At 38.9% G+C, this 22713-nt stretch overlaps 1 protein-coding gene and 1 pseudogene across 1 annotated transcript in view; both read right to left on the bottom strand.

Moving 5' to 3' along the window:
* LOC129764582 (lachesin) overlaps positions 1 to 11181 on the bottom strand; it is a 364995-nt gene extending 353814 nt beyond the window's left edge. Inside the window, exon 1 of the mRNA XM_055763793.1 lies at positions 10190 to 11181. The gene's annotated coding sequence lies outside the window, so the exon portion shown is untranslated. The remainder of the gene's footprint in view (positions 1 to 10189) is intronic.
* Positions 1 to 17100, bottom strand: part of LOC129766663 (putative nuclease HARBI1) — a 34079-nt pseudogene extending 16979 nt beyond the window's left edge.
* Positions 17101 to 22713: the final 5613 nt, after the last annotated feature.

Here is a 22713-nt window from a genome sequence, read left to right as displayed (position 1 = left end):
TCCGGATTCTAAATGAATCAAGCTTGAATCAACAGTTCGCAGGGAAACATCGTGAGAAAGGCTGGCTTCTTCTTCTGATTGAAGTTATTCATTAACTTTACTAAAACAGCAACACATTAATGTATTATAGACTACGTTTGTGAGTACTTTATAAGGCTTCGATATAACGTACAATTCGATACAACGTACAATTTTGAAAGTGAAATGTACGTTATATCGAAGATCACCTGTAGTTGCTTTTGAGTTTTGCCATTTAATTTGGGAATAGTTTAAGAAAATGCTTAGTATGTTCATTTTAACCGCACATTTATACGCTTGAGAACGAAGGAGTTGTCATTAACGTACAGAATGAAAAGAAGAGGACCAAGATGAGAGCCTTGTGGGATTCCCGAAGTGACTTTTACTGGATTTGAGAGAGAATTTTGAAAATGAACATTTTGTTCACGATTTGTTAGATAAGAATTCAGCCAGTTTAAGAGCCTTGTTCCATTCCAATTTCCTGCAATTTGAAGAGTGGTAATGGAATGTCGATGCGGTCAAATGCTTTACTGAAGTCAGTGTAAAGAGCTTCTACGTGTTTGCCACAAATGCCAACAGATTAGTTGCAGTTGAGCGGCCTTTGAAGAAGCCATGTTGCATACACGTTATTCTATTCTTTACTTGTTGGAAAACTTTTTCATTCACTATTGCTTCGAATAGTTTAGGAATGCAAGAGATAATGACAATTCCACGATAATTACGTACGTCAGATTTAGCGCCTGATTTAAAGATGGGTACCAAAAAAGATTGTTTCCATTTTTCTGGGAATATTCCAGTTTGTAGTGACATATTGAAAATGCAATGTAAGGGAAGGGTGAGTTCCTCAGCCAGGTTCTTCAGTAATACAGGTGCTATTCTGTCAGGTCCTGATTCTTTCGTTCCATTTTGTTCCAATTGTTCATTGCATCAAACTGACGCCATTGCATTATTGTTTTGAGCTACACAATTGTGTTGGGAACCATCAAACTAGGCTATCGTCGGCTCACCAAGAAAATAATTGTTCTGGTATCTGCCTGTGATTTGGTTTCGCATGGCGTTAGCAAAACTCTTTACGTCAAGGGTAACAGCTAAGCTAATCTAGACAGGCAATATTAAGAGAAAGGGCTTCTGTTGAGAAAAGCGCAAAATGGAGATAAGTGTGTGTATATTTAGATGCTTCAAGCCATCGATATATGGATATTTGTGTGCGTACGTGCGTGCTTCATAAGCTGTACGTAAAAATAGTGCATCTTCGCTACGCTGAAACCCCATTTGTATCTGCTCCCGTGTGCATTGGTGGTGCAAATTATGCAGCCGTAATGATGAATTTAAACAAGGAGGGGAGATAGCGGGAGGGAAATATTTGCGCTAGAGTATTAGTAATGAATCTCTGCTGAGGCAAATATTCAGTCTTTTTCCAAACAGCTAACATTGTTTGTTTTCCGTCATCATAAACGGCTTTGTTGGTGCATTTGACATTGCTTCAATGCATTGAACTGACGCTAAAGCGAAGCAGGCGTTAAGGTTGTGTACTAAAAAATTATTTGGGGAATACCAAGGATCTTGAATGTCGTGCTGGAATGGTATAAGTTATTTTGGTTCGCGTGCCAGTCGCAAAACTGACTTCACCTTGGATTGCAATTGCGCTAATCTTGATCATAATGAAGCAATGCTATTTTTTTCAAGGTTGTTGAGATTAACAGAAAGAGATTATTTCGTTTATTTAGTCACCATAAATGTAAATGTCGTTCTGGGATTTTGTATGTGATTTGGTTTCGCTCGCCAGTAGCAAAACATCAGCTAAAGATGAAAGCTGCGCTTATCTTGAGTATGAGAAAGTAATGCAACTTTTGACGTAGGACTACGTCTTTCATTTCTATACCGGGGTGTAAAACCAAAGTTTCGAGAACGAAAGCGTTACGCTGGAGACCGAGATTTTGAGCGGTCATAGCTCTTAAACAACTGAACGAAATGGTATGATAAACACTTCATTCGAAAGATAAAATGTCTACGCGTCGTATACTTGTTACTTTTTGATCCAAAAACTTGTTTCAATAGTCTTAAAATTGCTTTCAAAACAGGCTATTGAAATCACCAATCGGTATATAAGCGAGCGCCGCTCGTAAACCCACTCAGTTATGATTGAACAGCGATTGGAGCATGTTGTCGCTGTTGTTGTGAAGCTAATTTCGTTTATCATGAAAACGCTGATGAACGGTGTCACCAAGAGCCTGTTTGTGCACCTAAGGCCAAAAGGGAATCCATCAGGAGGAGAGTGATGCCACGGTTCCGCTTGAAACATCGGAGCAGCCGCCACACACACACACACACATACACGCGCGGAATTCTCGTTGCTATCATCGTTGTTGAAAAATAATCTGCCAGTTCCCCTGGGAATTGAAAAATACATTCATGCGAAAGAGTTTATTTTAATGTTTTCTATCCATATAACACTGCAACCAAATACATTTGGTTTTGTTATTTTTTAATCAATCGCAATTAACAGGAAAGCTTCTGAATATTTTTTTTCCCCATCAGTGGAAATTTTCCTATCCAATATTGGATGCATAACATGAAAAACGGAAAATGTTTCACATCGCGAAAATCAAGTCATTTTCAAGCGATTATTTGCTTTCTACTCATATAATGCTGCGACCAAATACATTTCGTTTTGGATTTTTTCAATCAAGTGCGATCAACGTAAGACCATGTCTTTTGGCAATTTATTAGAGGTGCAATGAATCTTTAGGAATTCCCGCTCTACGCGCACTGACAAACAATGTTTACTCAACAATTTCTCAAACTAGAAATGGGTGTTGTGAGAAAGGATTAGCGAACGCGAAAACGACAAACGGGAGAAAGATACGTTTGGAGGTTGAAGGAAATTGGCAGAAAACTTCTTCATTCTATCATTCAAATAATGTGATTCATACCACATCGTTTTGCCAGAAAGAGATTATTAATGTTCAAAGGAGGAATCGAGTCCTCCGAGGAAATTACCCAGCGCAAATTAGAGTCGACTATCGATTGCGGCATTCGTACACAAATAATTTTATAATGCAGTTTCACCAAAGTGATTTCTTCGGATATATTCACTACATCATGTCATGTATTTCATATTCTTCATTAAGAAATCCATATCCATGGCACCTATCGGTAACGAATTATTATCGAAACCACGATTTTCGCTAAATGCTCCTTTCAGTTCGGCCTGTAAAAAACTTTTCTGTACTCTAATCCATCAAATTTGGAGCCCTGAAAAGGGCCGTTGATTATATGCTAAGCTAATATAGCACGCTCTCCTCGGATACGATGGGCCAGATGGATGTCCTTGGGCATGATGTGACGCGTTTTGCATGGATAGCACACAAATTGGTATCTTCGAATAAGCCTCCTGCAGCGTCATAGCCGCGGAACTTTGGAAGCGCAAGTCGGTTTTGAAGTCTTGAGCAATTCCACGATCCAAATGCTGCAAAGGTAGCTGCGGATCAGCAATTCGATCGACTTCTGATAGCGATGAATTTCACGCAAAGTTCCCGGTCGATAGCGATGTGGCTTCTCCACCTATCCTGCTACTGGTGCGCTTATCCGAGCTGACTTCGTGTGCCTTACCACCAAATGACTAACGAGCTGTCTGCGAAAGACTAACGAGCTCGAGTCCTCACGGTGCGAGAGTAGAGTAAGAAATGAACGAAAGCAAAGGAAGCGTCATTTTATAAACCATAAAAGTATAGAATCTAAATCCCACCCTTATTATATTCGTGAGTATACAGTAAGCTTATATAATAAAGAGGGTGGGGTTTACATTCGATTCTTTTATGTTTTATAAAATGACACTTCCCTTGCTTTCGTTCATTTCTTACTCTACTCTCGCACCGTGAGGACTCGTTTCATCGGGACTAAGCAGACAGCTCGTTAGTCCTTCGGTGGTAAGGCACCACGAAAGCAGCTCCGATAAGCGTACCAGTAGCAGGATAGGTGGAGAAGCCACATCGCTATCGACCGGGAACTTTGCGTGAAATTCATCGCTATCGGAAGTCGGCCGAATTGCTGATCCGCAAGCTACCTTTGCAGCTTTTGGTTCGTGGAATTGCTCAGGACTTCAAAACCGACTTGCGCTTCCAAAGTTCCGCGGTTATGACGCTACAGGAGGCTTATTCGAAGATACAAATCAACGTAAAACGCGTCACATCATGCCCAAGGACATTCAGCTGGCCCGTCGAATCCAAGGCGAGGGTGCTATATTAGCTTAGCATATAATCAACGGTCCTTTTCAGGGCTCCAAATTTGATGGATTAGAGTTCAGAAAAGTTTTTTGCAGGCCAAACTGAAATGAGAATTTTCGTTTGGATGCCATACAGCATCGAGAAAATTCCGGAAAGATCTAATCGTTGCTGAAAAATAATCTGCCAGTTCCCTGGGAATTGAAGAATACATCCATGCGAAAGAGTTTATTTTAATGTTTTCTAATTATATGGCGAACACAGCGACCAAATACATTTGATTTCGTAATTTTTCAATCAAGTGTAATTAGCTGGAAAGCTTCTGAAGATTATTCTTTCCCATCAGTAGGATATTTTCGTATCCAATAATGGATGCATAACATGAAAAACGGAAAATGTTTCGTATCGCCAAAATTATATAATTTTCAATCGATTATTGCTCAGTCGCCGAAATTTTCATACTCAGAGAGTTCATTCTCCTCTAGTTTGCCTTCCAAATTGCCATCGTAAACCACACCTTCTCTCGATTCAATCACGCACGAAAAGCATACTGAAATGATATTCTGGTGGTGAAACCCATTCATTTTTCGTGAGGCGTCGTGCACAAATTACGTAACGCGATAAGGGGGGAGGGGTTAGATGTTGCGTTACTTTCTGTTTATTAGGGATAGGAAATTGCGTTACGAAAGGGGGGGGGGAGGTTCAAAATCCGGATTTTTGCGTTACGTAATTTGTGCACGACGCCTGAGGACATCGACAAGACAACATCGTTACTGAACGAGCTGAACGGCGAGGGATCGAGGTATTCATTACCTGGCTTGACCTGACTTGAAATGCAATCAGTTTGTTTTAACTGTGAGGGAGCGCAGAAAAGCCGATCGATCAGAAGGAGAAGAGAAGGTGACCAAGAGAGTATCAGCATCGAAATACGGTTCCTCGGGAAGACATAGAAGCAGCCGCCACACACACACACATACACGCGCGCAACTCTTTTCGTTTGCTGGTTATCGAGAGGAAACCTGGAAAGAAATGATCGTTGCTGAAAAATAATCTGCCAGTTCCCCTTGGAATTGAAAATTACATTCAAGCGAGTTTATTTTAATGTTTTCTATCCATATAATACTGCGACCACATACATTTGGTTTTGTGATTTGTCAATCAAGTGCAGTTAACAGGAAAGCTTCTGAAGATTATTCTTCAGAACAAGATTTTTTGTATCCAATATTGGATGCATAAAACCTTGAGTCTTCAAAGTAACACTCTCGTTTTTGAAGTCACCCAAATATTTATTTATTCATTCATTCAGGATGGATTTAGATTCAACTTCAAACAAATGATCTCTAAATCAACGATAGTCCTACGTCACCCTTGCGGTTATACCATAGATATAACCCACTTCCTGTTTTTGTTTTTTCGAAGTCAGTAATATTAACAGAAGCGTTTCTTTTGAGAATAGCGCAAAATGATGAAAAGTGTTTATATTTCTAGTAGCTTTGAGCCACCAATGTATGATTCTGTATGCATGCTATGGCAGCACCGGAATAGCGTTCGAGGTAAATTTTCAATGCATTGACATGGAACAAATTGCGACATAGGATAGGACGTGTGTGTTGTTCTGCGAGGGCGAGAATGAATCATCAATCAACTATCGACATATATTTAATATATTAAATATTTAAAAACAGCGCAGTTCTACGTCAACAATGCGGTCATGTCTTGGACACAACCTCCTATAATATTTTGTTCTTGAGTTATGATTTTTCAAAATTAATCGATGGACGGAAAAATATTTTTTCCCATTTTTTCCAAAAAATTTTTTTTTCAAAAATTCGTGACTTTTAAATTACTGGGCTGATTCAGATTATCAATATACCAATGAGTTGGTCTTTTTTGGAAAAAGTCCATACTTGTTTAAAAATTGGATTCTAATCACATAGATTTAGTTTAGTCGCATAAGAATATTTGATAAAAACTGAAAACATGTTAGCTTTGAAAAATCATAACTCAAATACGAAAAAAAACAACTCTCCGACATTCAAATATGTCATGAGGAAAAATTTCATCTTTTCAGAAAAATATAAAAAAATATAGCGCCCTTCGTCTCAAAACTACGTAAGCATCAGCATCAGCATCATCGCATGAGTATCAAATAAATATACTAATACCATCTTATATTTACATAGTTCGGAAATATCTCATGTTTCTACCTTTCTCACGGTACCGAAAACGAAGCTTGACAAACAAACATGATGTCGAAATTGAACCCCAATATTCTATTGAATATATCTTCACAGAAATCGTGAAACTGACAAGATTATTGACAACTCCTTCATATCCCCCTACAGACCTTCTACAAAAATAAAACTTCCTAAGCCTTTCCTAATATTGGTGGCCAGAGTATTGGGCTGGCTGGTCTAAGCCGCAGCTGACATACCATAATTCGATGACGGAGCCTTCTCTTACTCCGCCGTCTCATTGGTGCTAATTGACCTCGGAAGAGTCTAGAGTAGGGGTTCTCAAAGTTCTCAAAGTAAAAGCTTCGTGTCGTTCGTATACACAAGTACACTTTTACGCTGTCGTTTGAGTCATTGTACTCACAAGAATCGAAACTATCATGAACTTTCGTCTTTTGGTTCCGCTATCCAAAAACCTCATCGAACTCGCATGCCTAACACCGGGTCATTTTCCTAGTCAGAAGTTTCGTTTCAACTAGGAGTACTTCAGCATTCACCATCAACATGACTTGAGTTGACTAGAAATGAATTGACTACAATTAAGAGCGAGATAGACTGATGAGCAATTCCTGCAAATGGTTATTCTAATTGACGTGACGAATGAATACAAATCTACATATTTATTCAACCTGACTTCAATTCACCACTACTATTCCACCCTGACATGTAACTCACGTACACAATCTTTTTTTAACGTCCATATAAAGTGAAACAAAAACATGATTTCTGATGCAAAACAGTAGTTACACCATTAATGGACAGCTCCATTGTTAACCCACGGTGAACTCAAACATCGATACATGCACAACGTAAATAGAATACCAGGTACATTACTCCCCGCTTTTTTCATGTAATGGTAGGCAAAAAAAAAAACAAAAATAAATTTCAACATGACAGTTGTACAGTGTTTTTAATAATTAGCTTCATTGTATTGAAGAGTTTGTGTATAACACGAGCGATGTATTATACCTTCGATGGGGGTGACATTGGGTCGAAAACGGAGGAAGTTACATAATCCTTGTATGAGGAGGAACACATATTTACCTTTGATAAAAAATACTCTATACAGTTGACAAAATTGGTGGCAATATAGTTGCCACTGCACGTTAACCCTAAAAAAATTGTTTGCCGCTGTCCTGTAAGATCATTTTATGGCGCCTTTGGTTATGCAAAAATGGTTCGTTGCCACGTTGTTCGGACCATTGTTTGTAGGGGGTTGTAATAACTCCATAGCCAGGTGATGTATATTAAGTATCCTATGGCCATTAGTGCTCTTTTGGGAAGTTAGTGTAGTTGCTGTACTGAAGTGATCTTATTGGGTGCTAATTTCTGCTTATGTATAGGAAAGGGAAAGGAGAATGGACAAGTTCATTCGAGAAAGTAAAGCGGGCTTCTAAAGCTATCATAATTTGCAATAATAAGCTTGAGTATACCCTATCGAGCTTCTAAATCAGCAGCCAGTTGAATTTTTTAATTGCATTTTTTACATTACCAAACAACATGTTCGATATAATGATTTTCTGGACCAACATTAGATAAAATGTAAGTAGCAACCCCTACACGATAAAAACGTGAATTGAGCCCGAATTGGTAGGACAACTCTAGATCAACATGTCAAAAGGGACTATCTTCTATGATCGATTCTCTTCATCTACATTCTCTTTCATTAATAACTCAGCATTTGCAGCATTTCCTGATGAGTTCGACGATAACCAGTGTGAAAGAGAACCTCATTTATCAAACTACATGGCAAAACTGGAGCTGAATCTGTCTGAAAGGCCGTGATTATCGAAAGAGAAAGTCGATGAAGAGCATCGATCAAAGAAGATAGACCCTTTCGACATGTTGATCTAGATCTGATAAATCCCTATTACCGACAAACGGAGAATAATTCATAATATCGATTAACATTATGAACTAACGCCCGAATGTAGGCAAAAAATAGCTCGTTGCGTCAGGGAGGAAAGCAAGTGGTTAGTGCAATCAAAAACATATTTTAATCGTCAAATTGTTCAACTTTTTTGCTATATTTTCTGTTTGGACCTCCAGCAAAAAAAAAATGCTGAATACATTTCCTGTCTAATGGTATACAACACAACATATGTCGCAATAACGATTTTTTTTATCCCATTTATTTATTTCAGGCTCATTAGCATTTTAGCTGTAACAGAGCCGAATTTTAATCGTGTACATGTCACATGGTTATCATATCTATAATTATAGCACATTACATTACACAGTTGCCATTCGCCAGTATTCCTTCTATACCATTGCATATGGTACATTTACACAGTAGCCATTTAGGCGTAAGAGTATTCTGTATTGTATTTTTTCTTCCATTATCCAGTTAGACCACCGGACAGCGGAGAAAGTTGATTGATCATTGTTGAGCTATTTATAGAACAGCAGCCCGATGTGTCTTGCAGAACAGAGCAGTTGTATGGATGAATCGATCTAATTTCGACCGTGGATCGATCTCCACCGCTGATGATTGTTGCGTGGACGTAGCTGTTCTGTAACAACACAAAGATGGTCAATGAGGGTCCTGAGTTTTGAACTCACGATCGATCGCTTACTAAGCGAACGCGCAACCAAGTGGCTACGGAGACCCCCTAATAACGATTTTGAGTAATATGCGTTTGAAAACTCTTAATGAATCGTTACAATTTTTTGTAGAGTTAAGCCGACCAAAATCCCCCCCCCCCCCCCCCTAATAGAATCAATCAAACAGAACCATGTGTTAGTGATCCTGTCCTACAAAAAATGAAACAGTCATATTTCATTCCGCATATTGATTACGACACTATTTACGTTCAAAAATATTTAATTTCGTAATATCACAATAATATATCAATAACTACTATTTTTCAAATTGCTCCATTCGACAATTATATATGGATGTGGAACAGTTAATTAGGCCGGGTGTTCTCGTTGGGAGCGATGACAATTCTAATGTGTCGCTCTCCTACTCCTCGCTGGTCAGCTGGTCCTTCTACACTTTCAGTACACGAGTCCATTAATTATGCCCGAACCATCGACACACACACACTATTCCAATCGTAATATCTAATTAGGTATGAAGTGCCCAGGGAGATGATGATTGCACTGGCGTTGCATAGCTTATTAATAAATAATCGAAACATCGATCTCAATCTCACGTTGGAGACCATCCGGCAATGCAATGTTTTCATTTTAGAACGGAAGTAACTATATATACAAACACTTCTAGTATACATTGAGTACATTGAGATGTGAACTGTGTCATAATTTCTCAAATCGGTCATACACGTTAAACGTAGCGTTTCTTTTTCATCACTTCATAGAATTTCATTAAGAGATAAACAGTTTGCTGCAATTGATTAAACAATAAAAACATACGGAGATGAAACTTAAATTGTTGTGACTGGGAAATATTTCCCTAGCTGCTTCGTTAAGATACAGAAGCTTCTCTTTGTCCATGTGGAACTTGTGTCAGTTTGATTTTTTTTGCTCAAAGCGGAGAAATGGATTTCATTGTGAACAAATTCTACGGAAGGGACGTTTTGTGTGATTGTGATTGATAATCATTTCATACAATTCCATTTGAAATCGATTGTGTGCAATCACACAAGTGATTGCGATTGTGTAATGCAATGATATATAATAAACATACACAATCGTATCAATTGATTTTCATAACATTGACAAATATGATTGAATGAAGGAGTATCTTACCTCATTCCTCGTTTCCAAGAGCTCTCAAATTCCTAATTGCTTCTATTGTGTCGCATTATCAAAGCAATACCCAAGAATTTCAAAATATGTTTCCGTTAGACCGACTGCCGGTTGTCAATGCTCACAATTGTCGTTCCCGCTGGAGCTGCTGGCGGGATAATGACATTCAACGCTCTGGCCAGGATATTGATTTCAGCACACTTTCAGTAACAAAGTCTCGAAGGCAACACAAAAAATAAACAATCAGAACAAAAACTACTCTTCCCTTTGGCACGAAACAACTGCACATAAACGCTCATAAAACACCTTTTTCTCATCCGCTGGCTGCATCTGCACGTTTTCCCGGATTTCTCAATTCTCCAGCATCATCATCATCATCATTGCTTATTTTTTGCTCGAACAATCATCACACCACTGTCACTATTGTCGTTTTGCCTGTTTTTCTTCAAAACGGCAAATTGCACGCTGCGTTCCGCGGATAGCAAAACGAGGTTGAGCAGTGTAACGCAAAAAAAGTAACTTCAAATCATCATCGTCGTCAGTACGGTCACTGTCATTTAGAGCAGCATCCTCAAAAACAATAACAAAGGGAGCAAGCGGAACTTTCCGCAAGGGGAGGAAAACTTTTCCCGGTATTGTTGCACACACACGCGCTTCCCTCCCGTAGGAACAAAAACCGCACTCGCACCTATCAATTTCCACCTAGGAGAAAACCGTTGACACTACACGACGTATTCCCCCGCGTATCAATCAATTCTCATTCGACTGCGGTTGGAATTCGATTACTTTCCACACGAATCAACCAGGAGCCAGGGACTGCAAAGCGCAGTATCTCCTCTGCACGGTGTATATCCGATCCCGACGAGTACCTCCGAGAGACTGACTGGCGACAGTCCCTAATCGGTGCTATTCAGCAGCAGGATACGTACTGCCAAAACATCGGTTTCCCACATTCGGGTATCCTTGCACAATGACGCGGCCGAAGTCAGGTGCAGTCATCTTCTCGCGTCCCATTCGGAGCTGCTCTGACTGTCGGAGTTCAATGTCGTCGCCACCAGTGGGAACTCAGAAAGGCTTCTGTGCTGGCGGAACTTACAGCATCCATGGGGCATGCGTATTTGGGGGCGGTGGAGGCCAAAACAATGAACTTCTTCAATGACCAAAGGTGCACTCAACCAGGGGAGAAAGAGAGTTCTTCGCTTACATTTGAATCGTCGGAATCAAAGGTCAGGGTTACTTGAGTGAATTACCGGCAGGAGTAGAGCCTTCGCGATGGTGCATGTTTTTATTCCGTTCAGACGTTCTGGCTGTCCTGAATGTGTCCTAATTCACACTGAAATAGGATAATAATGGATGATTTTTATTGAGAAGAGGAAGTCGATCGCAGAACGTCTCGTCGAGCGATAATGGAAAAAATTAATGTAAATTACGATAATTGAGAGAAAAATTCACAAACCAATGTTAAAAGAGAACAGGCTAAAATTTGTATTGGCATGATTCACTCTACAAGATGAATAAAACATTAGGATAATGGTGGTGGTGCCTTCTACTCATACAGACATTTAGATAAGACGAGTTAACTTTTATCTATAAGATATTCCTTTTTTCCAACAGCATGATTTTATTTACAGATATAAATTCCTGATCCTTGAAACTCATCATGTCAAATCTCAGCTCTCAGATGAGTCCTAGAGCGGAAACGGATTTACGGTTCAGAAGATCGTGGTACGGCGCAAAGGTTAGGTTTTCAGGAGAATGTGGAGCTCACTTCTTCAGTAGGAAGTCTACCGGTAGTCATTCATTAGCGATAAATAATTCAGCAGTTCAACAGGTCCCAGAACTTCTGGAGGGCTTGTTCGAGGATCCGTGATGAGATGACAGACATTCGGACCCACTTATACATGAAATCCAGCTTATAGCATAGCAAGATGATCAACAGGGTGTTCTAGTGACCGACTGTTTAATTCAGCTTCGCTAAAGTCTTGACATGTCGTTGGTAGATATCAACCAGGTCACGCAGTTCTCAGGGTGACTCTTTCTTGAGTGACGGATGGTCATTAAAGGGCTCATTATCGTAGCGCCCCTACGATAATGAGCCCATTACGCACTAACATCCCTAGTTAGTGCGTAATTATTCGCACTTACATCGGTTCATTCGAACAGCAGGTACTGCATCTATGCTACTGTTGGAAAATACTTGCTTATCGATCTCGGTATCCGGTATATGTCTTTCTGGGTATCAAACTTTTTGATGAACGACTCAACATAATTACAAACAACCACATCAACCTTTCTGATCGGAGAAGAAGTTGACGTTGACGCTGACCATCATGAAGTCCACTGTGGTGGCTTCCAAACCGTTTTCGTACACCGACTGGGACTGTATGGTCCAATACGACTGGATTGGTCGCGCCTGGGATACCTTTGAGGGATTATACCGTACAAACGGTATGTTATTGGCGGTAAACCAATCCAGAGTGAACTTTGAGTAATGGCACGAAACCGCTACCTATAACTCAACCGTTACTATTTGAAAAAAAATCAAGCAATTTATAAGTAGAAAGCAACTCAACAGTTCAACACTCCAAACAAGACCTTCAAAATTCTCGAAATTGAGTGCGTTACGTTGGAGGTGCAAGATTTTGAGCGTTAATACCTCTTTGCATTTTTGATAATCACTTCATCCGGAGGATAAAATGTACGAAGGATAAAAATACGAAATACTGGTTAGCTACGTATTGATCCTAGTTACCGTTCTGAATCATATTTTGGACAACATCATATTTCGGACACTTTGTTCTAATATCTTGAAATGCTGATTGCACTGATGATATAACTATCAAATTAATATCACAATTGCTTCTTTAGAGTAATCCCTCGGTTTCACTATCATTTCACATGAGAACTACATTTGAATTATAACATAATTGGCAGAAATCTTACAACACTACTTATTATCGTTTGTGTTTGACGTTTCCTTAGCGTGAGCACGTAGAATTTACCCGTTCAGAAATATTTAAATTTCTCCCGTGTTTCATCAGTTCTCATCATCGTTAACAGTTTACTGTGATTGCTTGGTACATGCAAGCTTCGGCTTCTTTTTCACTCGCTTGCATTTGTGCAATTCGGAATGTGTTTCTCTAACTTGGACTACTAGGGGCTGATTCTGATGCGCGAATGAGAAGTGACAGCTCGGAAAAATTGCCTCACTCAATTTCCGAAGGCGACTGTGGTGAGACTTTTACCTTGAATGAACTCTCATGAACACACACTCAATTCTCGTGGCCGATTGCAGAGAAAAAAAATGCCATTTTGTGACATTTCAAGTCGTATCCTCATTTGTTTTCGACTAGTGCGAACAATGGAAGCAAAAAAGTGAGTGCGATTTTTTTAATTTCATTTATGATAGAAATTTATATATTTCAGGTTACGTGTGACAAATCGGAAGCAGTTTGAAGAGTTGGTAAGGAGGATGGAGGAAAATCCTATTGTGGCCAAGGGCCTCAAATTTTCCGAGACATTAAAAATGTCGAAGTGCACTTTTGCAGTCGTGTGGACAGATACAACAACTGCCCTAAATAGTTTAGGACCGCCAATCAGAAATACATCAGAGTGGCAAAAGGTATGAGAATAAAGTACTCCGAAAATTAATAAGTGTACAGTGGAACCCCGATTATCCGCGATCGGATTAACCGCGGTGCGGATTATGCGCGACAGCGAGTTGCATAGTAAATCCATAGGCCTTCCCGGAATTTGCCAGTGAGTGATAGGCTTATGCACTTTTGTTTTGATTATTGGCTTTCACATTATCTGACTACTGGCGTATACGACCTTCTAGAAAGATAGTTTAATGATTTGTGTATTGATAAAACATGGTTTTCATGACGAACTATCTTTTTTTTCGTGTTTGGAACTCATTTTCAGTCCTTTATTGCGTTATCCGCGATTTTCGTCATTCGCGATGAGCTAGCCAGACTATTCCGCGGATAATCTGGGTTCCACTGTAGTTTTATACAGACGTTTATTAATTCCAAACTTGTAAGATCATTCGCGAAATAAATTCCAAAGTTCACATCTCAAATAGAACGCAACTGTTCAAATATCGAATCTATCGTTAACCAAATCAGTATAGTTGACGTAAAATATAAACGTTTTAGGTATTTCATTTCTTTTTGTTGATTCTAAATTATAATACAAGTCGCAATAATTCATTAGGATAATTTTTGCCATTCGTCATCTACCGTTGAACATGCTACTGGTTTACTTTACCAATTTATGTTCGCTGTTTTCCTTTTGACTTTTTTCATTCTTTGAAAACCGCAACAAGAATCTCAATTTCTTATGCTGTTTGTAGCCACGAAAAGGTCAATGGAATTCCTTCAGTGAACTCTGAATCGATTGCAAAAAAAATCGTTCAATTGCTTCTGCGTTTAAGTTCTTCTTTTCACTGAACGTGTTTGATATTACCAGGGTATAAAGTTTTTTTTTCTTTTTATTCATTCACACAGGTTTGGACTGATCTAAAACTAAAAACTAAAAAGAAGATGACAGATAACAAAAACGAATCCAAAGCTACAGGGGGAGGACCAAATAAAATGCATGCCTTTTCGCCATGCGAGGAAGCTGTGGTTAATTTGCTTTGCCTGGATAAAGCAATCAATCTCAATGGTAACATACAAAAACACTTTTTGAAATATAATTAAACATTTTGATCCGCCCACAGGAACAGCTTTTGGTCTCCCGATGACATCGTCTCCGCAGCATACTCGGCTCGCTACTCTCGAATACAAAAAAAGAAAGCTAGATTTGTTGAAGGCGTCTAATAAAAAAGAATATGACTCGGAATAAACAATAAAGAAAATTATAATATAATATTTACGATTTTTTCTTATTATACAATTGATAACATAATTTCTTCTCTTATTCTATTAACATCAGTATTATCGTCTACGTTAAAAAAATGTGATTCTTCATTTTCGTAATCCTCTATATTATAAATTACTTCCATATCATAAGCAACTTTGTATTTTATACGTAAATTGTGCAGAGCACAACACACGTTGATAATTTTTGTAGCTTTGTCTGGTGTATAGTGCAATTGTCTTGCACCTGATATGCTACGGAAAACACTTTTGAGTACTCCTATCGACCTTTCTACGGTAATTCTGGTCTTTGCTAATAACTCATTGAATTTTGTCTTATTTGGGGACGTAGAATTGGAGGTGGTCCGGAACGGAGTGATCAAATATGGCTTCAAAGGATAGCCGGCATATTAAAAATAGAAATATTATTGAAATTCAAGAATGCTTGGAACAAAATATCGTACCTAGAAGCCAAGTATTTTTTCCCCGTGTTGATAATTCGTTAAGTAAAAGGTGATTGTCCAATGCACTTGCATTCCATATGAAACTATCGTGGCTAGATCCTGGATAGTTTGCATCAACGTACCTTATTATTAGTTGATGGTCGCAAACCTGAAAAATAGAAATATTTATTTTTGCTGTTTTGCTTATAATTAATATATTTACTATCAAAACATTAAGGCTGTGCTATCCCTTTCTATTATAATATAGGTGCTGAATATTAGAATTTGGAGGAAAAATTCTAATATGCGTTCCATCCACGCAACCTATGACACCTGGAAAACCGGACTTCTGAAAAAATCCTAATTTTATCGCGTTTTTCTCTGGTTCGTTTGCAGGAAACCTAATTGCCATCGGACACACATGATTCAGGAGAATATCAATCACTTGAGTTAAGGCCTTCGACATGGTGGATTGTGCAATGCCAACGAATAGATCGTTTCCAGCACCTTTCTGATAACTTCCTTCAGCCAGGAATCTAATTGTCGCAGCAAGCTTAATGACCGGAAGAACAGATGTTGATCTTATAGTCGACTTATGATTACCTTCAACAACATTCAGAAGGTGACGAAACAGATCCTTCGATACTCGGAAATATTTAACAAATCTGCAATGGAAATATTTCGTATTATAAACTTGATCTATATAAATAAAAAATGTAAGGCAAAATCTGTTGGTAAGCGGAAAACCCGAGGAAGGAATGGTTCAATTTGAGTCATCTATATTTCGTTGTATTCGTCTCTTCCCGTAGATCAATATAGCGGAGAGAAAAACCGGAAAATTCGGAAAATTGGATTCCCATGTTCTACAATTATCTAAGCGTTGTTAGTCCATTTGATGTTGGTGCTAACGAAATTGATTTTTGTTCGAAAGGCCAAATGTGCTGGTGTGCCCTAAACCCGAGGAAGGAATGGTCCGATTTGAGCTGTCTTTATTTTGTAATATTCTCAGTATCAAACATGTATTCCTCCAACGGAGAAACATGTTATTTTCAAATGCTCGAAGAATCTTGAACGAGAATTGTGTCTGAAAATAATTTTATATCAAAGGACGAATTTTTGTAGAAGTACTAGACAATTCATTGTAAAAGGAAATTTATGAAGGGTCAAAGGGTAATCAATCAATGAAGAGTTCAGTGATTGGCCTCACTAACATTCACTTAGTAAGAAAACGTGAATGTTTGAAAGTATTCAAATCAAAAAATCTATTTTAGGCGGGACGAAGTTCGTCGGGTCAGCTAGTTAGTAATAATAATAACTTGACAATTTTTGATAGTAGCATTTAACTTACATAGGATTAGGCATTTCCAAAGGATTCGAACGATCTCTAATCATTCGCCGTTCCAAACGGGCAATTGCTACTCCAGCTTCAAAGATGTAGTCATCTATCCAGAAGGCGAAACTGCTCATTGTCTATGGATAAAATTTAGCTTTTTAAAATTGTTTAAATTCGATAATAAATATATCCTACCTACCTACCTGGCTTTTATGTGAGAAGACTACAAAATTATTGTTCACTGCACTTCTAGCGTAATTATCACGGAATCAGCACCGGGCACTAAGTCAAAACACGAATGCGGAATCAAAACACGGATACAAAATCAAAACAATTGAAATAACATACAATCATTTTAATGCAAAGGGACTATGCAAAAACAGATTTGCAAATATATTTTGTTTATCTTCTTATCCCAGTAATATTATTTTTCATCAATTATAATAAGAGGAAAAAAAATTATAAAGATAAACGAAATTATTCCCTGTAAATATTTGTAACAAGGAATGCAAATTTTTAAAATCAAAAAAATATATATTCATAAAACACATTGAATGCATAGAGCCTTTGCAAAAACACAAGCTTTGGCATATATTTCAATGAACACTGCACCATTTGTCATTCATTTGGTATCTCACTCCGAAATGAACCTCTCACGTAAGGGCAATCGCCTTCGGCGATACGGTGACCTAAGTCATGTGACTTTGAGGAGTTCATTGCTGTCACATTCCATTCGCGCAGGAGAATCAGCCCCCTAGAGTCGACACCTTAACTGGATCGTCACCTACGATCCAAGCAAGCTGCGACGAATTTCGATGTTATCAGTGCTACCAAATACTTGTACTTAAGAGTACTTTATTCTTAAATTAAGTACATTAACAATACGGAAGAGTCTTGGACATCATCCTTCTGATTTTGCGATGGAGAGAACACATAAGGAACACATTCAGGAGAACCATAAAATATTTTAATTCGAAGGGATCCTCGTTTGATTCTACACATCTCGCCCATCTCTAAGGCAAACTATGAATCCCATTCCAATGAAACTCTTCTTGTTGAGACGATAACTTACCACCATATCGTGATCGTTGCATGTTAATTGACACCTTGGCCAGACGTTGGAAGATTCAGCAGGTAACATTCATGGCGAAGCTGCTTAACAATGAAGTCGACTGCCCGACGACTGCTGTCGCTACTCGATTTGCGACTTCCTTCTCGAGCTCTACGAAACTCCGCTTTGCTCCAACCAAGATTTCATCGCACAGCTTTTGGATATGATGAGCTCATATCATCGATGATTCACTATTTTACTCATGTTGAGGATTTATTCGAGTTTGGCGAGTGTTCCAGCTGTTTTTCGAGAAGTGTGGCTAGATCAGGATACTTCCATGATGTAGAGGAACCGCGGGTAATACGTGTGAGGTGTACACAGGGCATTATATCATCAGTATCCATCCCCTCAAACAGTTGTCACGCGATGTAATCGGGGACACTGCTTCACGCAATGTTGTTTGACGTCATCTGTGTTGGCCAGTCTCACACGCGGAAAACGAGAGGCAAGTCACATCGGTCAATCGTCTCCCTGTGTAAAGCTTCCGAGTGAAACACAAGATGGCTGGCTTTTTTCTGGAAAAGTTGGTGAAATCAATTCACACAGGGAGATTTGCTAAAAAGAAAGTGGTGCTCTTGTGCGGTGTTACACGAAAACGGTCGTAAGCATAGAACAAAAAAAAAACTTAAAACAAAGAGCAATGGTGCGGGTGCGTAATGAAAACCACCTAAATTGATGTTTTTGGCGTATCGGGACAACCGCTAGATCTATAATTTCGTGAATCGTAAAGAAAACGATCCGAAATGAGAAAGTGACTGTTAGGAAAGCCACTTAAACAGAGGGTGCGTAAGGAAAACCACCTAAAATGATGTTATTGGTGTGTTAGGACAACCACCAGAACTATTATTTCGAGAATCGTAAAGAAAACGACCCGAAATTTAAAAGTTGACTGTTATGAAATCCACTTAAAACAGAGGGTGCGTAAAGAAAACCACCTGAATTGTTGTTTTTGGCGTATCGATATAACCGCCATAATATAATATAAAGCTGTTGGCTTCGGGGCAACCACTGAACGTAAAATTTGATTTGTAAAGAAATTCATCAAGATGTTAGAAAATTGCGTTTCGTGACAATCGCAACTTTAAAATATCACTACAAATGAAATAGCTTATTGGGGGAACAGCCGTTGGTCGAAATCTGTTGTGTGTAGAGAAAACCATTACCGGGAGGGTGAAGGTTTAGAAGATTAATAGAAAACCCTTAAATCGGTTTTCTTTTTCTTTCTTGTCCACGTTATTTAGAGATAGTCGTGAAGAAAAAATCAACCCAAAGTAAAGAGAAAAATATCAGAAGGCAGATACGTGCGCTCAAATCGCCATTCTAATTATGACGGGACCGACGATTCCGATTTGGAGTCAAGTGGATGTCAGGATGGTGGAATGTTTTGTCCGTGGGTCAGAGTGACAACGAGGAAGCGGGTTATGAACATGGCGCCTTCTTCTTCTTCTTCAATGGCTCTAACGTTCCTAGAGGAACTTCGCCGTCTCAACGTAGTATTACTTGCGTCATTTTTATTAGTACTTAGTTGAGATTTCTATGCCAAATATCACGCCTTGCAATGCATTCTGAATGGCAAGCTCTATAGAATACGCGTGATCACAGTGCAAGTCGGAGGAAATTTCTTTGACGAAAAATTCCCCCGACCAGAACGGGAATCGAACCCGAACACCCGGCATGTTAGTTATGAAGCTAACCACTCGGCCACGGGAGCACAATGAACATGGCGCCTACAACGTTCAAATTGATCTGAGAGAACACAATTTTGAAGAAACTACTCGCTGATATGGTCAGTGTGAAGTCAGACCGGACCATGTGACATTTTTCTGATTTCGAGAAAAACGAACTTTAAGTTTGACGCTATAAGGGGTTCCCTTTGAGCATCTAAAACAATTTCGATACGTTATTCCTCCTGTACGTGATTATCCAAATCTGATAAGTGTGGTATGTAGCTTACGTAATGCCTAACCCAATGCAATCAATAACCCGAAAATTTTAATTTTGCGACTTGGTCCCCTCTGACTTAACACAGAAGTCACAGAAGGGGATCGATGAACTTGCCTCTGGGAAGAAGAGTGCTCATCATCATCATGATATTAGCGTTAACGACGCGGATGAAAGCTGGAGCCTTTTCCGCAATACGCTATTTGTTGCTAACAGAAGGGAACACCCCTCCTATTCGATGGGACGACATCAGACCGTTTCCTAAGAACGTGACTGCTAACAAGATGTGAGAGGAGTGGACTAAATACATCGAATATTTTTAAATCACCGCATCGCTATCCAACATGACTAACGCCGCGCGTAGATCACAATTTTCTCTTAATCTCAATAGGATAAAAATTACAGGGAATCGTTCGCGCTGCTAAGATGAGACCGAACCTGAACCGTCTTCATAGGCAGTATCGAACAGAACCTCCGTTCCATGACCGAACACAGCAGAACACAAGGAAAATGGAGACTGTGGTTGGATTCCAAGCTTGGCTAATGGAGAAGCTAATATACTGTCCAAACGACCAGGACCGTTTTGTGCGTGCACAGTTACTTAAAGGCATGTTCAACCGAGAGTTGGCTTTGAAACGAATTTTATAATATAATCGGCTACGCGAGACGAAGCATATTAAATGGAAACGGTGCTATATATATATATATATATATATATATATATATATATATATATATATATATATATATATATATATTTATATATATATATATATATATATATATATATATATATATATATTTATATATATATATATATATATATATATATATATATATATATATATATATATATATATATATATATTCATATATATATATATTCATTTGCTGGTTATCGAAAAGAAACCTGGAAAGAAGTGATTGTTGCTGAAAAAATAATTTGCCAGTTCCCCTAGGAATTGAGAATTACATTCAAGCGAGTTTATTTCAATGTTTTCTATCCATATAATACTGCGACCATATACATTTGGTTTTGTGATTTGTCAATCAAATGCAGTTGGCTGGAAAGCTTTTGAAGATCATTCTTCAGAACAAGTTTTTGTATCCAATATTGGATGCAAAAAACCTTGAGCCTCCAACGTAACGTTCTCGTTTTCGAAGTCCCACAAATATTCATTTATTCATTCATTCACAATGGATTTAGATTCAACTTCAAACAAATGATCTCTAAATCAACGATAGTCCTACGTCACCCTTGCGGTTATACCATAGATATAACCCACTTCCAGTTTTTTGGTTGGATACTTTACTTTTGAGGTGCAGTGTAATATTTTTTTCAAACTTTTTATCGAAACACCTTACTTTTGCGTTCAAGAAATCGTGAATCGGTCAAGCGGTTGATTTCATTTTTCGGAATGAAATTGATTTAGAAGCTTTGAGAAAGATACGGTCTTTGTTTGAGAAATAACTGTAACATGCTAAATACAGTTGTTTCAATTATTGAAGTAAAGGTGTAAAGGTGTAAAGGTGGTCAGTCTGGTAAATGGAAACCCTCTATGGCATAGGGTGATTTAATTCTTCCGGGTGATTTAATAGATGTTTAGTTATTTTGATCCAACAAAATACTTCTAAATGAACCACCGTCCACAAATTTTTGACACCTTGCCGAATAATTTATGAGAAGATCAAATAATTAGCAACTTGGTTTTGCCAAATTACGCTAATATCAACATATTAAGCTAATCTGCTTGGTTCACTGCAGCACCAGCAGTAGTAGCATTAACTAAAACTCTAACCACAATTGGTCGGTGGACGAGTTGTTATCCTAAAATGTTCTGAAAACGCTCTGCACGGACAGATCGCAGTATCAACCAATAACAAACATGACGGAAAAGCAAATTGTGGTTGCAGAAATAACACGTTTGATGCCGCTTTCGTGCCCATCGTTCCGCTTACGTGATCCACCCGGATGGTTCCCGGGCGAGTGTCGAGTGTAATATTTAGTCCATCGGCATAGAGAGCCTGTGTGTGTGTGTGTATGTGTGTGTGTTCATTGAAACCCAAATGAGCCCGCAGGAACGGTTGGCGCTACTGGCCGTGCACAAATATGCAGTTCGATTAATTTCAACTAACCAGACATATCGGATGGAGCGAGAGTGCGGCGGTGGTGTCTTTATCCGTTCTCACGCACTCCTCGGTGGACGGTGGACGAACGTGTTCCGGACGTTTGGGATCGATTGAGTGTTTCCGATGACAATTATTGCTGTCGGATGGTATAATAAAGCCGATTGCTGAATCCGCATGCGGCATTTGCCCGAAGATATACATCGACCGTCGGTCTCACCCTCTTCGTGACCCCTATTCGCGTGCGTTCCCGGCGGAGTGATTGGGTGTAAATTTATGTCCCTCTCGTATGCCTCCTTGCCAATTTAAATCCGAAGTGGGTCATTATTAGAAGTGAACGGTATCGATAGAAATTCATGATAAATAGAATTAGGTCCTCCTCCTCCTCCCATCGCAGGGATCCACATCAAGTGTGCCCGATCGGGTCTGTTATGGATGAAAATTTAATTAATTCGGTCGTTTGATTATGATGACGACCGGTTCTTCGTATAATGGTCATTAAGTTGATAATCATTCCTCACAGACTCTCGGGCATGAAGCCGGCCTTAATTTAGAAGGATCAAAAGGACTTGCTAGATAGATTCCTTCCAGTTGACCAAGCACGAGGAAAGCACGGCCCGATTCGAAACAAGAACATTAACGAGGGATAGTTTATCCTGAATAATCGAAGAACAAAATCAATTGAAACTAAATTGGTGTGAACTGAT

Source organism: Toxorhynchites rutilus, chromosome 2, assembly GCF_029784135.1.
Source record: "Toxorhynchites rutilus septentrionalis strain SRP chromosome 2, ASM2978413v1, whole genome shotgun sequence".
NCBI lineage: Eukaryota > Metazoa > Arthropoda > Insecta > Diptera > Culicidae > Toxorhynchites > Toxorhynchites rutilus.
The sequence above is the reverse complement of the archived record's forward strand: the minus strand, read 5'-3'. Positions and strand labels throughout refer to the sequence as shown.